Source organism: Carya illinoinensis, chromosome 8 (assembly GCF_018687715.1).
Source record: "Carya illinoinensis cultivar Pawnee chromosome 8, C.illinoinensisPawnee_v1, whole genome shotgun sequence".
Lineage (NCBI taxonomy): Eukaryota > Viridiplantae > Streptophyta > Magnoliopsida > Fagales > Juglandaceae > Carya > Carya illinoinensis.
In genome coordinates, this window is record NC_056759.1 from 30,795,064 (window position 1) to 30,813,479 (window position 18,416).

Genomic DNA, 18,416 nt, shown 5'->3' on the forward strand with positions numbered 1-18,416 from the left:
GTCTTTTATTTATGGCAGTCCTACGTAAGACAATGAACTTCTTGGAATCTTGAGACTGAAGTGTAGTAACGACTGTTAAGCTTAGACAATATTGTAATTTTCAATTGCTTATTGCATAAAGACATTCATATCAATTGTTGCCAAGAAAAATATTTTTGACATGTCCGTTGAAGCTATCTTAATTAGCGTGAGCATGCTATACAGATCAACAGCTCATCTGTTGTTAAGAAATTTGGTCTGCAAATTAAGCAATTTCAAGATCACACTCTGGCGGCCTCTATCTTTTCTCATCCTTGCTTTTCTACGTCCTCTGGCTCTTCGATCCAAAACGTAGAACCAAGTAAAACAAAACCCTATATAGAACAGCCCAACCCAACATTATGAGCACTTTCTCCCATTCATCTTGTTCACTGCCTAGAATATTAAGGTTGTCCAGAATCTTATGACCAGACACAATCTCTCCATTAGTGTTTGTTCCAAAAGAATCATCCGTCTGATACTGGTTCATCAAAAGCCCTTCGTATCGATATGTCATTGTGGAAATCTTGTTCATCCACTTCCAGTAAATAGGAATGTCATGGCTATTCAAGAAGTAACCATAGAACAAGAAGAAAAGAGCAGTGAAAGCAATGACTGCGGCATAACCTAAGATATAGTTGGGCACTACCGAGCTCACAAACACCACAAATGAGTTTGTTGAGAGAAGGGAACAATCAAGAAATATATGAAAGGTCCCCGGAGCTCCAAAGCAAACCACACAATGCCAGCATAGACAGTAGCTTGAAGAGCAAGGAAATGAAGGTAAGTAATGAGACCTGCAATGGTATAAGACGAGGCTCTATATGCATTGTGGGAAGTCTCTCGGATGAAAATGAAACGCTCTTGAATGAAGGCCGGGACGGCATCATTGGAAGAAAAGAAGAAGAGGCAGACGGTGAAGATGAAGAAGCTGATGCGGTTTGTGATTCCTTGCAAGTCTGGTTTAGGGTTCTTGAACATGGTGGCCATCGTGATACCCATGACGGTGAGGACCATTAGTATTGAGAGGAAAAGCTTAGGTGTACGATAGATGTTTTTGAAGTTGCAGCGCATGAGTATCATAGTCTCTAAGAAGAATGAATTAGCAAACTTTGGGCCCGGATGTTTGTTCGCCCTGGAATTTGGAGCATGATCTTCGTGGGTGAGATAGTTGCTTTCATTGACAGTGTAGTCGCTGCTTTGAGGTGTCCTGGCTATGATTTCACTCAAAGATTGATAATAATATCCAGGGGATAAGCTGCTTCCCACCATATTAAACACATATGATAGAGATCAAACAGATGTAAGTAAGAGTAAATCTTATATATTGCAGAAGAGAATTACTTTGTATACGTGGAAAGTACTCTTACAAAAGGGATTCTGCATGCTAATGTGTTAATTTGATTCTGAATTGAGTTTTTGAGTTAATTCTTTGTTTTGTCAAGACTAAAATTGTCATTTTCAAAAATTTAAACACTAAAATATGAAGGAATAAAAGGTTCTAATAGTGCTGGTCTGAATTACCTCATGGAGATGGGAACTTTCTGATTAGTCCGGGAAGAAGTAAGCCTCAGTGCTTGAAGAACTCCAAGGTCGCTAGCACTCCATGACTTTGAATTATTATTAAGCTGACTATTCTTATGATCACAGCTTGAGAATAGTTAGCTTGATCATCATTATTTGTTTGCCACTTTCCAGCCTTAATTCCCAACTGATCGCTGATCACTTATGAAGCCTGATCACGACTGATGCATCGTGGCAGAGTCGACGTTGGTGCTACACTCGAAACGGGTATCTCCTTATCTGCCAATGGCAGGGGCTTCAGACTGGTAAGCGCAAATTTAGCAAGCACCTCAACTCCAAGTTCAGATTGATCATACTGCTGAATCACATCGATCAAGTACTCGACGGAGTTCTCTCCCTTGGGGACTTTCCGTCCTATTCGTGCTAAATGATGGGCAACATCTTTAGGGGATCCTTGATACATGAGCTGGCTGCAAACAAGGATTCTGAGGTGGTCAAGGAAGAGCTAGATCCTGGATGAGGGCTGGTGGATTGTGAGGATCACAGTGTTCCCTAAGTGTGCAATATGGTGCACCTTTTCTATGATGCTATGAGCACTGGTTGAGTCTAGACCTGAAGTTGGCTTGTCTAGGAATAGTAACGATGGTCCATGAATGATGTCCACCCCTATTGACACTCTCTGACGCTCTCCGCCGGACACTCCTCTCATCCCCTCATCACCTATATAGATGTTCCGACATGACTACAACATACACAAGATCAGAAGGCTGTTGTCTTTAAAAAGAATATTAGTTTATGAGATCTTTTTGTGGTTAAAACATTTTTCATTTAAATTCTAAAGGCCTAATTTTTGAAAAATATTAATTAATTCAATAGCTATATAGGAGTTGTCAACCAGTTGTTATTTTATCATTTCTCTTTCTAATTAGTCCCAATGCTAGACAAACAACTAACATGAATTAGAAGGGAAGAGAAGAAAGAGATAAGTGAATCCTAGAGAAATTAATATATATCGATCCTTGGGCGAGCTTGAGACTTAAAAATGGTCATTTCAAGGTACTTAAGATCAGAAATATGTGGGACATATATACATGCAACATATATAAAGGATGAAGAAATTAAGAGTGTTGATTACTTATTGATAATCCAAGCTGCTCGATGAGCTGCTCCACATGCTGTTGCTTATCGGCAGTTGAGATTAGACCAAGCCGAAAATTAGCCGCAAACATCAAAGTCTCATACACAGAACAATTTATCATCCTGCATAATATATGCATAGGTCATTTTAATCAACCTGGGGCTCGTTTCCATGCCATCCAAGGACACCCTGCCCTTAAGACTCCCATAAGCTATTCTCCCAGCCAATCCATCCAAGAGGGTAGATTTCCCTACGCCACTCGAACCCATCTTTGCGGTGATGCAACCCTTTGGTGCATACCCAGTAATCCTGTTCATCAGGTCTACTTCAGCTTGCCTCGTCGATTTCCCTTCTTCAAGATTCATTTCTTTTTTCACTGTATATATAAGGCTTGAAAACTCAAGCCCACCTGTGAAACTAACTAGCTTTCCTATGTCAATCACCATCTCACGATGATGATCATCACCGGTAGAAGCCATTTTTTGATCCATTAATTTCCTTTTGAACTATGTGATAGAGAGGGGGGAAGCTAAGAGAGACACCTATATTAGAGGGAGTTTGGAACTGAAGGGGAATTAAAAGGATGGGAAAATGTGAGAATGGGATCTACACAGCTGGTTAGACGATCTAAGGTGGAAGTTTCAAAGTTCTGCGCGAGGCTGTTTTGATCATCGGAGAATCCGTTTTGAGACTCTTCAATAGAAAATAAGAAAGAAAACGTTTTCTTGTTTCCTTCATCGTTTGGTTGACATTAGCTGCGTTCTAGCATTAATAGAGTTGCCTGGCTTTAAATTTTTTACAATTTTTTTTTTTTTTTTAAATTTTCATTCCAAACCTGGCACATGTATTTTATACTTTTAACTATAAAAGATTATACATTACACTATTTAACCATGGCTAAATGCCAAATAATAGCATCGGCTAAGATCTAAAGTACAATTAAGATTGTGTCAAGTTGTCTGGTTGTTATCTTAACGGTCAAATTTATGAATGAATGGTATTATATATTTGCTAATTTTGAGTAATTTGAAGGTACAATACAATTTTTTTTTAATGAAAAATTGATTTCATTCATTCATCAGAAAAAAGTTACAACTATGACTGGATACATACAGGAAGATTTCCAAATCACAAACAACTGCTGCATTTAGAGTTCCATCAGTACACAAAATTCTTTTATGATTAATATGGTTTTAACTACTGCTATATCTCTCTATAGAGAAATCGTTTAAGAGACAATATTCTGCGTAAAACAGAAACTCATACCACACCCTCCAAAAGAGGAAGGTATAATATATTAATTCTGTAGTTTGGGGTACAAAATTATAACTTATTGATAATTTAAGGATTAAAATAGCGTCGACAATTTGGGTTGGGTTCAACTTTTACCTGTTGAAGTTGTGTCAACTCAAGCATATGCTTAAGTTAAGCTTATCTCGGTTGACTTGTTTAGTTAAAATGGTCAAACTACCTGATTCATTAATTTTGGTGTAGAATTAATGGGGTGTAACAAAAATTTTCTACTCTAAATGTCACATGTTGGTTTAGGATCATATTAAGTCAATTTTAGATTATATATGAGTTAACTAATCTGATCCATATGTCAGATCCCTCAATATAGCCGGCTAATTTCATATCAAGTTTGTGAGATGTGCCAAAAATTGTCAACCTAAATAAAAGACACTATAACATTTAACCTTTTTTTCTATTTTTATATCTAACCCTTTTCTTTGGACATGTGAGTATGCATATATATATATATATATATGTCCTTGCATAGATACTTGATAATTCAAGGATAAAAGTAGGGCTCGCAATTCATAATGGTTTGAATTGTGTCTGCTTAAGTTCAGGTTATATATAAAGTGAATGTTAACTCAAACAATAAATCTACTCAACAGCCACTATTCCGTTGCACCCATAGAAGCCATGACGTGTAGACCAGCTCATTAATACGATTGAACTAGTTTGTTTGCCGTTCCGTCTAAGCCCTAAATCCTTAAGCTCTCATTCGGTCAAATTTCCCCCCATGATTGTTCAAAGCCATCGAAGCCCCCCAACCCCCCCAAGCCATCGACGCTAAGCATAAACATCGATGGAGGCCCCTCCCTACCACTACCTCAGCCCCTCCCCACCATGACCTTAGCCCTCTCTAGGAGATTAGTCCCCAACTTTGGCACTGAAACCCCTATTCTCTGCACCTTTTCTCCCTCTCGAAACCCATCTATGTTCTCTCCCTCACAAAACCCAACGCGGTCTGGTGAAAGCCCCCTCTGAACCTTCTCCCTCTCAACAACCAAAACCTTTTGCACGTTCCAACTTTGCTACTGAAACCCAGCCCCTTTCTCTCATTCCCCGTTGAAAAAGGTATATCTTTTTCATGGGATGTCTACTCCTCTACTTCATTCCCCACATTTTGGTTAAACTAAAGGTTTTAAACTCCCTCTCTCATTCTCTTGTTAGCTTCAGAGTCTGCAGATTGCGAAACTGGAGTAAGTAATTTACAATTTTGTGCTAAAGGTTTTATTTTTAATATTTAAAATAAAGACATAGATTCTGGTTCTGGAGATAAATCGAAGTTGCGAATTCCAAATTTTTGGTTTATTCACTATTTTTATTGTTATTTTCTTCTTTGTTTTATCGGCAACCAAACATAATGCTACAGACTTTTGGAGCTGTAGGTTGATCTGATTATGGGTTCATATATTTTTGGTTTATTTTGTTGACCACTGAAAAATCATGTTCCTTATTCTAATTATGGTGTATGTAAATGTATGATAATGTATGGATTTAATGTAAATTAATAGTGTTTGATGGTAGAAGCTTGACAGATTTTATGGCTGTTTTGATGGTATGACATATTATGAATTGATAATTGATGGAAATGTATGGATTTTGTGATAGAAATCCAGTTTCACAGATCATGTATTAGGTTGATAAATGAAAATTTGTAACTTTGTTATGTAGTAGTTGAAAAAGTATAGATTTCTAATTTATCTAATTCAGTTTGACAGATTATGAAGTTAATTTAGGTTGATAGATGGATTTTATGTATTTTGATATAGAAATTGCTGAAAAAAAAGTACACATTACAATGCTACAACTCCTGCTATAAGGTGTTCATATTAGTTGGATTCATCAACTTGGATAGAACATATTAGTTCAGTTTTAGAGAATATGTTCATTTTGCAGATGATCACTCACTTACTTTCTCACAATTTGTTCTTGAATGTTTTTGGTTTTTCTGAAGCATGCATGACATCATCCCATTCATCATTTTAAGTTAATGATTCTCAAATTGAGTCACCAACTTGTTGGTGTGGTTTGAAAATAACACTAAAGACATCCCACACGAAGAAAAATCCTAAAAGGAGATTTTTTGCCTGCCCAAGTTATAATACGGTAAAGCAACTTTAAATTTATCATATTTGCATATTAATTTGCTGATTGCAGGGGGTATCTTATCTTGTTAATTGGGAGTTCACACTGTGTGCAGGGAAATGCGAGGTGTGAATTTTTTGTATGTGCGGATATATTTTATCTGCTATAAGAGAATTTTTGTACAAGAGAGAATAAGGCTTCGAAGACGTGGGATGATATACTACTTCGTGAGTGTGACGTTTGGAAAAGGGAAGATAAAGTGAGAGAGATAGTGAAGAATCTGAAAAGGAAAAGCAAAAATTGTTGTTTTTGTACTGGGTCATCACATTTCTAATAGTGTTTGCTTGGTTCGGATAAATTCCATGTAAACACCATGTTGTATGATGGATTAGATGGTTTTTGAATGGTTGGCTTGTTAAGACCATGTTTTGATGAAAACTATGTAACTTATATGTTGCTAAATCAACCTGTGTAATGAAAACTGGTTCTGCACTTCAATCGACTTTAGCCAAGTCTTATTAGTTGATCGACTATGATCATTTAATTTATAATGAAAGCAACACTAGTTTAGTGTATATTGTTTTCTATGTTTTCGCTTATTATTTGAGATGCATATTTATAGATGTTTGGATTGTTTTGTTTTTGCTATGGTTGTGCAAATTTGTAATAAACAAAAATTGAAGAACTTATCAAATTTTGTCCTCTCACTTATGTCACCTAAAAGTAAAGCTAGGTACTTCATCTTGATTTATGATCTTTTATAATTTATTTAGCTTCTGATTTTACAGATTAATTTATAAAATTAATTAAAATCCATTAGTTAAATCGGCATAATTCATGATGCTCTCTTGCCTTAGGTCTTGCATGTTATGAAATTTAAATGCCTTTGGCTTACTCATCAACCAAGATTTGTTCTGCTTCCCATTTTGATTAAAATTCTAGCAAATTGGTACTTGTCCAAACCAATAGAGTGATCATGCAGAATGATATAATGTTTCTAATTGAGCAAAAATTTCTTTCCTGCATTTTCTTTGCATATCTTCATACATATTTACACACATATCTTCACTCAATTATAAACCATACACAACTTGATGTTCCTAAACTACAAAAAACATTACCATCTCGGAGCCTTTCAGAAGCACTTTCCTCTTCATCAATGTGCTTCTTAAACAAGTCCTATTTATGAGCACACTGGTCAAAACCCTCCCACTCTCCAATCCTAGCGTTTAAGTAGGCTAATCAAATCCTGACAAAGCAATATTACGCTATTAGAAATATTAAATTGTGAGGTTCAATCAAGAAGCTCAAATTATAGATATTTCCATGAAAATGGCAATCCAATTATACTATAGACATTAAAAACTATACACAACTAAGCATATCTTGTTTTGAAAAATTGCTCATATTACAAATAATTGCTAATTTACCACATTGAAAGAACTATTATTTCTCTAAGTAGCCAAAAAAAGAAAGTAAAAACAAATATAAAAATATATCATAAACATCGCATGGTCATGTTTAAATTGAAAAAGTTTTCCCATCTATTATGAAAAATGTATAGAACAAATGAATGAAACAATTTAATATTTGTAAATGGCTCATGACAGAAACTAAGGTTAAAATAAGTGCAAACTAACTTTCCTCTTCAGAACCCTTACATCTTCCCCTAACAGTGTCACTTTTCGAGAAGATAACATCAAAACTCTTTAACGTCAATTGTCTCCATCTAGACCTCATGATGACTTGGACAATACTCATTCCACCTACTACACCATTGAAGTCCATAAAATACACCTCTCTTTAGAGTAAAACACCAACTTTAAGTAAAACATCAACTTCTCTTAAAACTTATATAATTAAAAGACACACTTAACCTCATCCATATAAATCAAGTCTAAATAGAGAGAGCTTATTGAGATGGCCAGGAACCAAAAGAGACTTTAAGCTTACTGATCAAAGCCTTCGCATATCTCCATGCCCTCTCCAAGTAGTCCAACAAATTTATATGGTATTTCCACAAACTACACCTCACCAATAGTACAAAAACTAATCCTTATGCATCTCCATAACTACACCATATAATATTGAAGAGGTACAAAAAGTAAATACTAACCATCCACAAACTACAATACCCTCTCCCAAAGTACAAAAAATTTACCCCCACCCCCACATCCACAAGCTACACCAAAAATGCTCTCCAAGTGTCTTCAAAAAATATATACTTCTCATTACCATGGAGTTACAAGTGTGCATTAATATGGTCACATGTGATGACCCGCTTTTACGTGTATTTTTACTAAAGGGTTGTTTTTAATTTAATTAATATATTAGTTTATTTATTTTAAATTAATGTATTTTAATTGGTTTTTATTTATTTGGTGCGGTATTTAATTTAATTAGTCGTTTTACGGTTTCTAATGTCGTTTTCGGTGGATCTGTTTTAGTTTCTGGAATGAGGACTGGACCTCATTTCTTCCCTCCATCTTTTCTTTTCCCTTTTTCCTTTTTCTCTTTTTTCTCTTTTCTTTCTTTTTTCTTTTTTTTTTTTTTTTTTTTTTTTTTCCCTTCCTTTTTCCCCTTCCCTTCCCGCGCGTAACCCGCCCCGTTCGTCTCTCTCTCTCTCTCTCTCTCCTCTCCCACGCCGGAAATTTCTTCTGCCCAGACTCACCGCCGTCGGCCACCGTGCGGCACACCACCCCTACCAAAATCTTCTCCTCTCTCCGGTGAACCACCCCATCACCGCCAATGGAGCCGCCGTTTGGCCGGAAAAAGCCCAGCAAGCCTCACGGATTTTGCTCCGATCTGCGCCGTCGCTCCACCTCCGGCCACCACCTCTTCACAACTTCATCACCAACTCCTTGCCATCTTAACCCACCCATTTCCAGCCTCTAACAGCCACCGGAACAGCTCCCACGAGCTAGTTTCCGTTTTGGACATTTCAGCCCTTCCTCTGCCGTTTCCGCCGTCACCCACGACCAAACTCCACTTCCATTAGTTTCATAAACATCCTTAGACCCTTTCCTATCAATCCTGAGCCTTGGTTTGTCCCAGTTCAAAAGTGGGTATTTTACAACCCACGGCCACAGTGAAATTTCATTGTTACGTTGCTTTCCTTCCGCCGTTTGCAACGCCGCGTGTTTTCTAAAAATACCATATAGCACTGTAAGTATTTTTCAAACTCTACTTTTAGATTTAAATGTATTAAGCTCTTACAATATTTATTTATCTGCTAGTTGGTTGATTCCGGACTGAGTCCGAGGAGTTCGGAGGTCAAATGAATTGAAGACGGAGTGCTTGGTTTTGCTTGTTTGTGTTTGCTTGATTATTTGAGCCATGAGGCGTGAGTTACATATTGTATTTATGTGCATTTTGTTTTAATCGAGAAAATCCCGTTTTATTGGCGTAAATGGTTTTGGGTGCGTGTGTCTCACGAGCCCAAGTCGGGATGTGTTAATATCTCGGTGGAGCTCCTCTGGTCACTCGGGAGTGGATAATACTGAGTGACATCCCTTGGGTTGTCGCAGGATGACGATCGGATTGCACGATACGGTAATGCTGTCGTGACGACTCCGTGATCGCTAGAGTGGTGGGGACTAGAGGATGACCTGGCCAGGTACGTGCGGGATGCGAGTCTGGGCATCGCTCGTTTAGGTGTCACATGCGTAGTCGTTACCTGCAGTGTGGCACAGAGCCAGGGTGTGCGGATGATCCCTAGGGAAGATCATGGTGCATGTATAACCGGATTGTTTTTATGGTTTTCGGATGTGGGCAATTTTCTGGGAAAATGGCGATGTTTGGTTTTCGAGACTTTTGATCCATTTTCTAGGAAAATGGTGGTTTGGGCCATTATCTGGGATAATGGCGAGGCTTGGTTTTAAGGATATGTTTTTGTGGGCCAAATGGGTTTTTGGCGTGCGTGGAAAAATTATGGTTTTATGGCGCATGTGCATTAATTTTTCTTTCACGCATATTTTTTGAGTTTTATATGTTTTTATCTAGTGGTGTTTAGAGTTTACTTACCTGCGGCACTATTTTTGGTACCGTAGATTTTGGTGCAGAGATCGAGGATGAGGAGCAGGAGGCTGAACCCGAGGATGCGGCTCCGCCGGGATGCTGATGTTATGTTTTGTATTTGGTTTAAATTTATGTTTGTGTTTTGTAATATTTATTTAAGTATGTGTTGAACAGCTTTGTATTAAATAAGAAAAATTCTGGTACTTAGTTATTGACTTGCTTTTTGCTGCGTATTTCTCGTGCACATTCATCGCTAAGCATACACACACTTGGCACACGTCGATAGGGTGATGACCCGTGATGTCATCATCTGGACGTCTCGATTTTTCCGTGTTCGTGCGTGGGGATTTAGGGGTGTCACATCACACATTTGAAAGAAAACAACTATAATTAAAACAAGGATAGAAGTACGCTTTTTCTTTAACCAAATTATTTAAATCATGATGTCACACATGGTATTGAATTATTAAAAAGACAATTAACCTCATTTCCTAGTGGAGTTGATTGTGTAAGAATGTTATTTTGTGTCTCAACAGCACCATCATCAAATGTGTGTTGTTGAGATCTCGAGTTGTTGCCCAATTTTGTTTCATCTACCAAGATTTTCCTGCAAGTCTGAGTTATAAAATAAGAAAAGACATATATTAGAATCATAATATTAACATTGAAATTCATACAAATTGTATGAATTATTACCGGTTTCTTTCTCTTTATTGCCATCTTTTCTATGGGTGAAACCTTCCGCTTATTTGGGGGTCTCCCTTTCCCTTGGATCACGTTGGGGCTTAATATCTTCTTCTTCCTTTTACCCAAGTCCACATTTGGTTTGGCCTTCGTTTGTTCGAATGTCGATTCTAGTGTTGAACTTTTACATTTTGAGTCAAACTCATCAACAACATGTAGGAATGCACTGACTTTTTCATTATTTGAGAATATTTTAGTTGCTAATTTTGAACATCTTTTAATCATAAGCACATAATTCTGTGCGTCTGATCTGTCCCGCTGGTCATCGCTACGACTTCTGAGTAATGTGTATCTCTTCTTTTAAGTCTTTCTCCAATGATCCAAGACATATACATTTGATAGCACATTTATTTTCTTCAACTGACAAACTCTAAGTGCATGCCTACATAAAATTCCCTTCCTCTCAAACAGTGCACACGTGCATTTTACCTCCACCTCCTCCTCGTTATAGTAAATTGAGAAATTGACTGTTTTGACATGGTTTTTAGTAGATATTTCATCCAATACATTGTATTTTAAAATGCACCCTTGTGTGCTTACAAATGAACAATTACAACACATTAGGCCTAGCAACTCTTTTTGGACTTTTTTGAACTTTGCATTTGTACATAACTTTTAAAACTGCTTCTCAATGTTGAAGTAAGACACGTAGGAAATTGTTTGGTTGATAGAATTGAAGTTAGCAATTGTCTCTACCTTGACCTTTTTTCTAAGTGCATTATCAAATTGGTTGACGAATTCCTTCAACATGGTTCCGAAATGAACATACCTGTCAAAAAATGCATTAATGCTTTCCGACTTGTGAATTGTACTCATACCATCCCAAAATACAGTTTTCAAGTAAGCTGGAACCTAAAAAGACCTTTCCTCATATAAGGATTGAAGCCATTTATGGCCGATCAGATCATTTGGCAAGTAGTTCACCCAACTCGCTTCAAATTTTGTTGTGGTTTGTGAGTCATATAATGCAATCTGAATATCAGTCTTCAACCCCACATTGAATTTGGCGTGAGACTCTTTCACACTTTCAAATTATATACTGGATCTTGGTGCTTCAACTTGTACTTTATCATCTTGGATAATAGTGGTACCCTCTAAATCTTCATTTATATCAAATATCATTTATATATTTATTCACATATGGATGGATTAGTATCAAAACAATATTACACAAACTATAATCAAGGTAGACACATATATAACACCATCGGCATCATGAAAATGTGCATCAGTCATTGGTGATGTACTGCCCACATTTTGTTCAAATTCTGCAGTAGTTGGCACAGCTGATGACGAGGGCGCCTTTTGCCTCAGGTCCTCCGAATTACTCGGCGAAGAGTAGGGCATATAAGGTGGCATCTACTCAAACAATACATGTTGTTAGGCAAAATAGAATGACTCTAAACAAATTAATATGTTAATTTCTGAAATTTAAAAATTCAAATAAATATACTTGAAATGAAGCATCAACTAGGCTAAAGTCTACCAGATAACTTGTCGGAGGGTAGGGCATATTTACATCAAAAGAACGCTGCAATAATGCAATTAATATTATTCATGAGGTTGCCTCATCAAACTTTTATTAAAAAATAAAAGACATCAACCTGCATACTCACTTGGTAGGCAATCGGATTTCCATGAACAACATCCCGTGGCATCATTAATGAATGCAAAGTCGACGTCGAAAGCCTATGTGGCATTCCATCTTCCTCTTTCCCCATCACACTAAGACTATGAATGTCTTCTGAGACTTTATAGGTGAATAACATGATGGCAAAAGAAGAAAAAAGAAGATTAAACTCTCATACGTAATGCATAATCTGAAAATATAAGCACTTTGTAAAGAAATTAAATACAATTATTAATTAATTAGGCACTTCATATATTAATTAATAATTTAAATTTTACAATCATTGTTTCCTAACTACTTGAGCCATAATTTGTCCCTCTAATACTTGAGCTAATTTGTTCATGACCTGTTGAGAACAGCTTCATAATGACGTTGGCTGTATTTAAGTTGGTTGCGAATTTGACCATAACTAGGGGTGTTCATCCGGACTAGATTTTTTTCTGGTCCGGTTTGGAAATTTGGAATCCAGGTGAATCTAGCCGGTTGAGGAAAACCCGGATCTGGTTTTATAACCAGGTTATCCAAAACCGGATTATACACCCGGTTTTTTTTAATTAATTAATTTATTTATTTATTTTTATCGACTAAGAGTAGTGACATTGTATTAGTTTAATTAGTTGTGATGTATTATTATTTATTTTTTCTTTGTAAATTTATGTTTTACATTGTGATGTAATAACAATATTACCTATTTTGCATTTTTTTTAATTTTGTTCTTCAATTTATTTTTTAAAAAAACTTTTTAAAAGTGTTTAAATTATTTTATTTAAAAAAATCTAGGCAATTTGAACATGATCTTAGATTTCTTTTTTAAAAGTGCTATAATTTTTTTTTTAAGTTATAAAATTTTTTTAAAAATAAAATATTACAAAACCCAGATTGAATCCGGTTATAACTCGGATCCAGTTTTTATCTAAAAAAAGAAACAAAAAATCCAGATATCTGGTTAAAATTCAGATATCTGGATTCAATTCGGAAAGATAACTGCCCGGTTTTTGAAATCAAGATCTGGTTATGGCAGGATATTCGGATTCGGATGAACACCCCTAACCATAAAGTTGATTGCAAATTTCTTGCATTTAATCACAATACTTCCTAGATGTAAATTTTGCAAATAGACCATATAAAACATAAAGTTTGCAAATTCTGAAAAACACAATTTATTATTGTGATTAAATACAAAAGATAAATGCCCTCTTTAATCCAGTTTCTACCAACACAGTAGGTATCAAATAACTGCAAATCCAGCACAAACCACAAAAAAAAATTTAGTTTCTAGCAAGACAGTTATGAGTCATGGAAAGTTGGTGGCTATTTGGTCTTTGACACTTTTTTGTTGTTATTGTTGTTGTTGTTGTTATTTTATTTTATTTTATTTTATTTTAATTTAAAATGAGTTATAAAGTAACTTGTAAATTAATTGTAGGTGTATCATTATCCTTGTAGAAAAATGATAAACTTAAGAGCATTGGTAAACTATATGGTATGCATAAGATTTTGCAATGTTGCATCCTGAGCTCCTAAGAGCAGCGCCTTTGTGCATTGATTGTGGGGGCACGGGAGAAAATTCTTATTCACTCATCCTTCTAAACTATTTGGGTTAAATACACTTTACCCCCTCCAACTATCACCCAATTCACAATGTGCCCCCAAAACTATTGATTGCATCAAAGTGCCCCCTCTTCCTTTCAAAACATCCCAATCCCTCGCTTTTGTTTACAATAAGTGTTAAATCGAACGGAAATCATACAACAGTGAGAACGAAAATCGTTTGATTTAACGCTTATTGTAGATGGAATGAGGGATTGTGATGTTTTGAAAGTAAAAGGGGGCACTTTGATGCAATCAATAGTTTTGGAGGCACATTATGAATTGAGTAATAGTTGGAGGGGGTAAAGTGTATTTAACCCAAACCATTTTTATAGCCTTCTACCAAATTAAGAGTGACACATGATTAGTTAATGGAGAAATTAGGAATGATTTTGTGATTTGTGGTGGAATTATGGATTTAGATTTTAAACATGCTCTCAAATTCATATAAAACAATGGAATTAGGTATACTGCTATCAATCGCAAATTTCAAGTACACATTTGATCTCTTGACAATAATAAACAAATTAATAACAATGATAAAACAACTGAACAAGTTATCTTTACCAAACAAGTATAAAAAATTGCCTAACAAACTTCGAGCATCACGAAAAAATGAAGCCCCAGCCATCAAACTGTTTTGCAAAAAAGAAAGATATATATACTGAAAGCAACAATATATTCGAAAGGAAAGATGTCATACATGGGTTTTTTTTTATCAAACAGAGCATTTGCATAATGAAAGCAGAGAAGAATAAAGACTCTGAAACCATATGGGTTTCTTTCAGGTATGCTCACAAAAAGCACTTTTTTTCTCCATGCCCTAAGCCACAATACCCATCTTAGAAAACACAATGCATCCCATCTCGATGTACACATGAATAACATAATAGTAGTGATTGGAAAATGAAAAATATTTATCTATGAAGCTAAACAAACCATTGGCAAAACAGAGTTGTTGGGGCAGTTGTCACTGGTTTGGTCCGTTCAATCAACTCGCGGGAAGTTGTAGCACTAGGCAGACGTAGGGGCGTTGCGAGGTGGTGTTGAACATGGAGACGCTGTCGTGAGGTGGCCCTGGGAAGAGGAACCCTAACACAGGTTCGTGACGATGTAGGAGGTTGGGTTTCGTAGGATTCAATTCGTGTTTGCTTCGAAATATGGCTCGCGGGGAGTGGCGACGCTAGGCAGACAGAGCAGTGCTGCTCGGTGGCACTGACGAGAGAGACGGTGTCGCCGTGAGGCTCTAGGTAGAGGAAGTGCATGTCGGTTGCTGTCGAGGGAGGAGGGTATTCGCGAGATGAATTCGAATAGGGATAAATTAGAAACCGAATTTCAAATGCAATCAAAAAGCACGTTTTCGTTAGGAAAAAAAAAAAAAACTAAACTAAAAACAAAGTAGCCACGTAATGAGTGCAATGTGTGCACACTGTAGTGGCTTCTCCATAAAACAACTCTAACTCAAATCGTATAAATGGGTCAGAGTCTAACCCCCAACCAGCTAATGTTGCATCACGAGTTGTAACTAGGGATGTAATCGATCTAGTTTTGGGGAGGTCACAGACGTAAAATTTTGGTTCATCATTTTTGTCAGATTGGACTGTTAGCTATTAGTCCGGTCGGTTCATTCGACTCGATTCTGTTTATAAACATTTTTTTTCTATACTTTTTTGACAAAAAAAAAGTTAATACAAAAAGTTAATTAAATTAGTAAAATTAAAATTAAGTTATCTCTTTAATGTTTTATATATGGTTAATGAAAATAAATAATTCTATTGTATATATGGTCAATGATGATCCATTAAATGAAAATTAAATAATTAATTTATACAATTACTACATAAAATAATAAATTATATATAATATATAATATATATACATTCGGTTGGCTTTGGTTCAGTTCAGTCCAAAAAAATACACCCTAAGACCTACCAATAAGACTATTGTTTCGGTTCGGGTTGAACCAATATTCTTACATCCCTAGTCGTAACAACAATTTTCTACTTTAAATATCATATATTTGGTTAGAATGTCAAGTCAAATTTAGATCATATATTAGTAGACCTTAATATGAAATTAGAGGGATTCACCAAAACCGAACTTGGTGGATTTGCCTCTGAAAAATCTACAATTAAATGCAAGTCGGTATACAAAATTAAGACTTGTGCAAATAAATTGGTAGATATACAAGGTTTGCCTTGTTGCTAAGGGTTTTTCCCAAGAATATAATATTGATTACGAGAAAACTTTTGCACATGTTGCACGATTTACATCAGTTAGATCTTTGCCTGTATCTGTTGCAATTCGCTGATAGTAATTATTTTAAATGGATGTGAAGAGTGTCTTTTTGAATGGTGATCTTATTGAAAAAGTATATATGCAAGTTGCAAGCTTCACTTGGCTATGAGCATTCTCCTCACAAAGCCTACTACCTTGTCATGCTCTTTATGACTATGGTTTCAAGCAATCTCCTTGTGTAAGGTTTTTAAGTTTTGTGATCACTCATCAAGGTTTTGTTCCCAGATCTTATGACTCTACAATGTTTCTATGGACCACTGATGAGGTATTTGTTATTATGCTTCTATATGTTGATGACATGATTATTATTTTAATGACATTTTTGAGATACGAAGTTTTCAAAACTTTTTGAGTCAAAATTTTGGAATGAAGGATTGGGATAGACCTAACTACTTTCTTGGACTTGAGGTTACTTCTAGTACATATGGTTGTTACTTCTAGTACAGAGATCCCCTTGATCGTTGATTTACCACTGATTATTACTTCTTACTTGGGACTTTTTTGAGGTCTATTGTTGCTTGCTCTGGTACAAAGTTTGAGTATCGTATTCTTGCTGACTTTATAGCTGAGCTTTTATGGTCATGTTGGCTTTTGACACATATGGATGCTCCTTAGACAACTTGTTCTCCCATTTATTGTGACAATCGAAGTGCCAAACCGATTGCTTATAATGATGTTTAAAATAAGTATATTAAACATATCGAGGTTGATCGTCACTTCAGTAGATATCATTTTTAGCAAGTCACCTTGCTTATGGGCTCCATCTCCTCTGAAGACTAGTTTGTTGACATTTTCACGAAATCTCATCAACCTAATCACGTTCATGATCTTGTTTACAAACTCAACTTAAGTCCACCATCTAGAGTTTGAGGGGAATGTTGATGTATATTTGATTAGAATACTACTTTAATTAGAAGATCTAAATTTTAAAAATAAGTTTTGTTACTCATCATCCCACACACCATACTTACTTACTTATTTATTTATTTCATTTTTATTTTTGTTAAATTAATTGAGTATTTTTACTCATCATCCATGCACCACATATTTATTATGGAAAAAAATAAAAAGATATAAAATCATATGGAGTGTGTGGATGCTGAGTATAATTTTTCTTTAAAAAAAAATGGGTTTTTTTTTTTTTTTTAAAAAGAAACACCAAACAATGAACATATATATAGAAAATAAAAAATTCTACGTATCATCTTTATATCATACACTACATATAATTTTTTTTTAATTTTTTTTACTAAATGTGTAGTATTTAAATGATGAGAAAAAAAAGTTAATTAATTTATCAAGAATAAAACAAAAAACAATGTGATATAAAATGTATGAAATGATGAAGTACGAAGTCCGCTAGAAGATATTCACAAATAAGATATAGTTAGGACACATATAACTTTCTTACACGTCTTTTCGGATCGAACGCCCGATAATTATAGTTGGTAATTAAAATTACATATATTATTTATTTCTTTGATTTTTAGATATGGTTTGGTAATAAAATTTTTTTATCTTAAATTTAAAATTTTTATCTCATTATTATAATTTTTTTAAATATTTATATAAAATATAATAAATAATTTAACTTTATTTTAACTTTTTTAAATTTTAAAATAATAATAATATTAAAATATAATATTTTAATATTTTAGATTAAATTTAAAATTTTCATCTCACTTGTTAAGCAGAAATTTTTTAAATGAAAATACCTATTAATTTAACATTTCAATTAAAATAATTTAGGTATTTAAAAAAGGAAAATGAAAAAATTGCCGGTCATGGAACGAAGTGTCAAGTATGATGATCAGAGGTCGATATAGTCCAAACGTGGAAGTCAGCCATTGGACAAATAGCACTGCCTTGCAGCCCACGAATTGTTTCCAGTGTCTGCACTTTCGCAACTCTACCCTTATACCCCCTAAACGAACAAAGCTCGCACAAAGTTAAAACAAGCACCTAATTCCTGCAAACCATTAGGGCTAGAATAGTCATTACGTCCGGAGGCTACGACTCAGTTAAACCCTCCAATCCAAAACCCTATTTTTGTTCTTTAAATACCTTTGTAAAGCA

The 18,416-nt window shown here is 35.3% G+C and overlaps 1 long non-coding RNA gene and 1 pseudogene across 1 annotated transcript; one reads left to right on the plus strand and one right to left on the minus strand.

Moving 5' to 3' along the window:
• On the minus strand, window positions 1-3,562 carry LOC122317866 (annotated as a pseudogene).
• A 471-nt stretch (window positions 3,563-4,033) lies between these two features.
• LOC122318287 lies at window positions 4,034-6,636 on the plus strand. The gene is made up of 2 exons (XR_006244784.1): window positions 4,034-5,172; window positions 6,177-6,636. It is a non-coding gene; the product is annotated as an uncharacterized LOC122318287 (long non-coding RNA).
• Window positions 6,637-18,416: the final 11,780 nt, after the last annotated feature.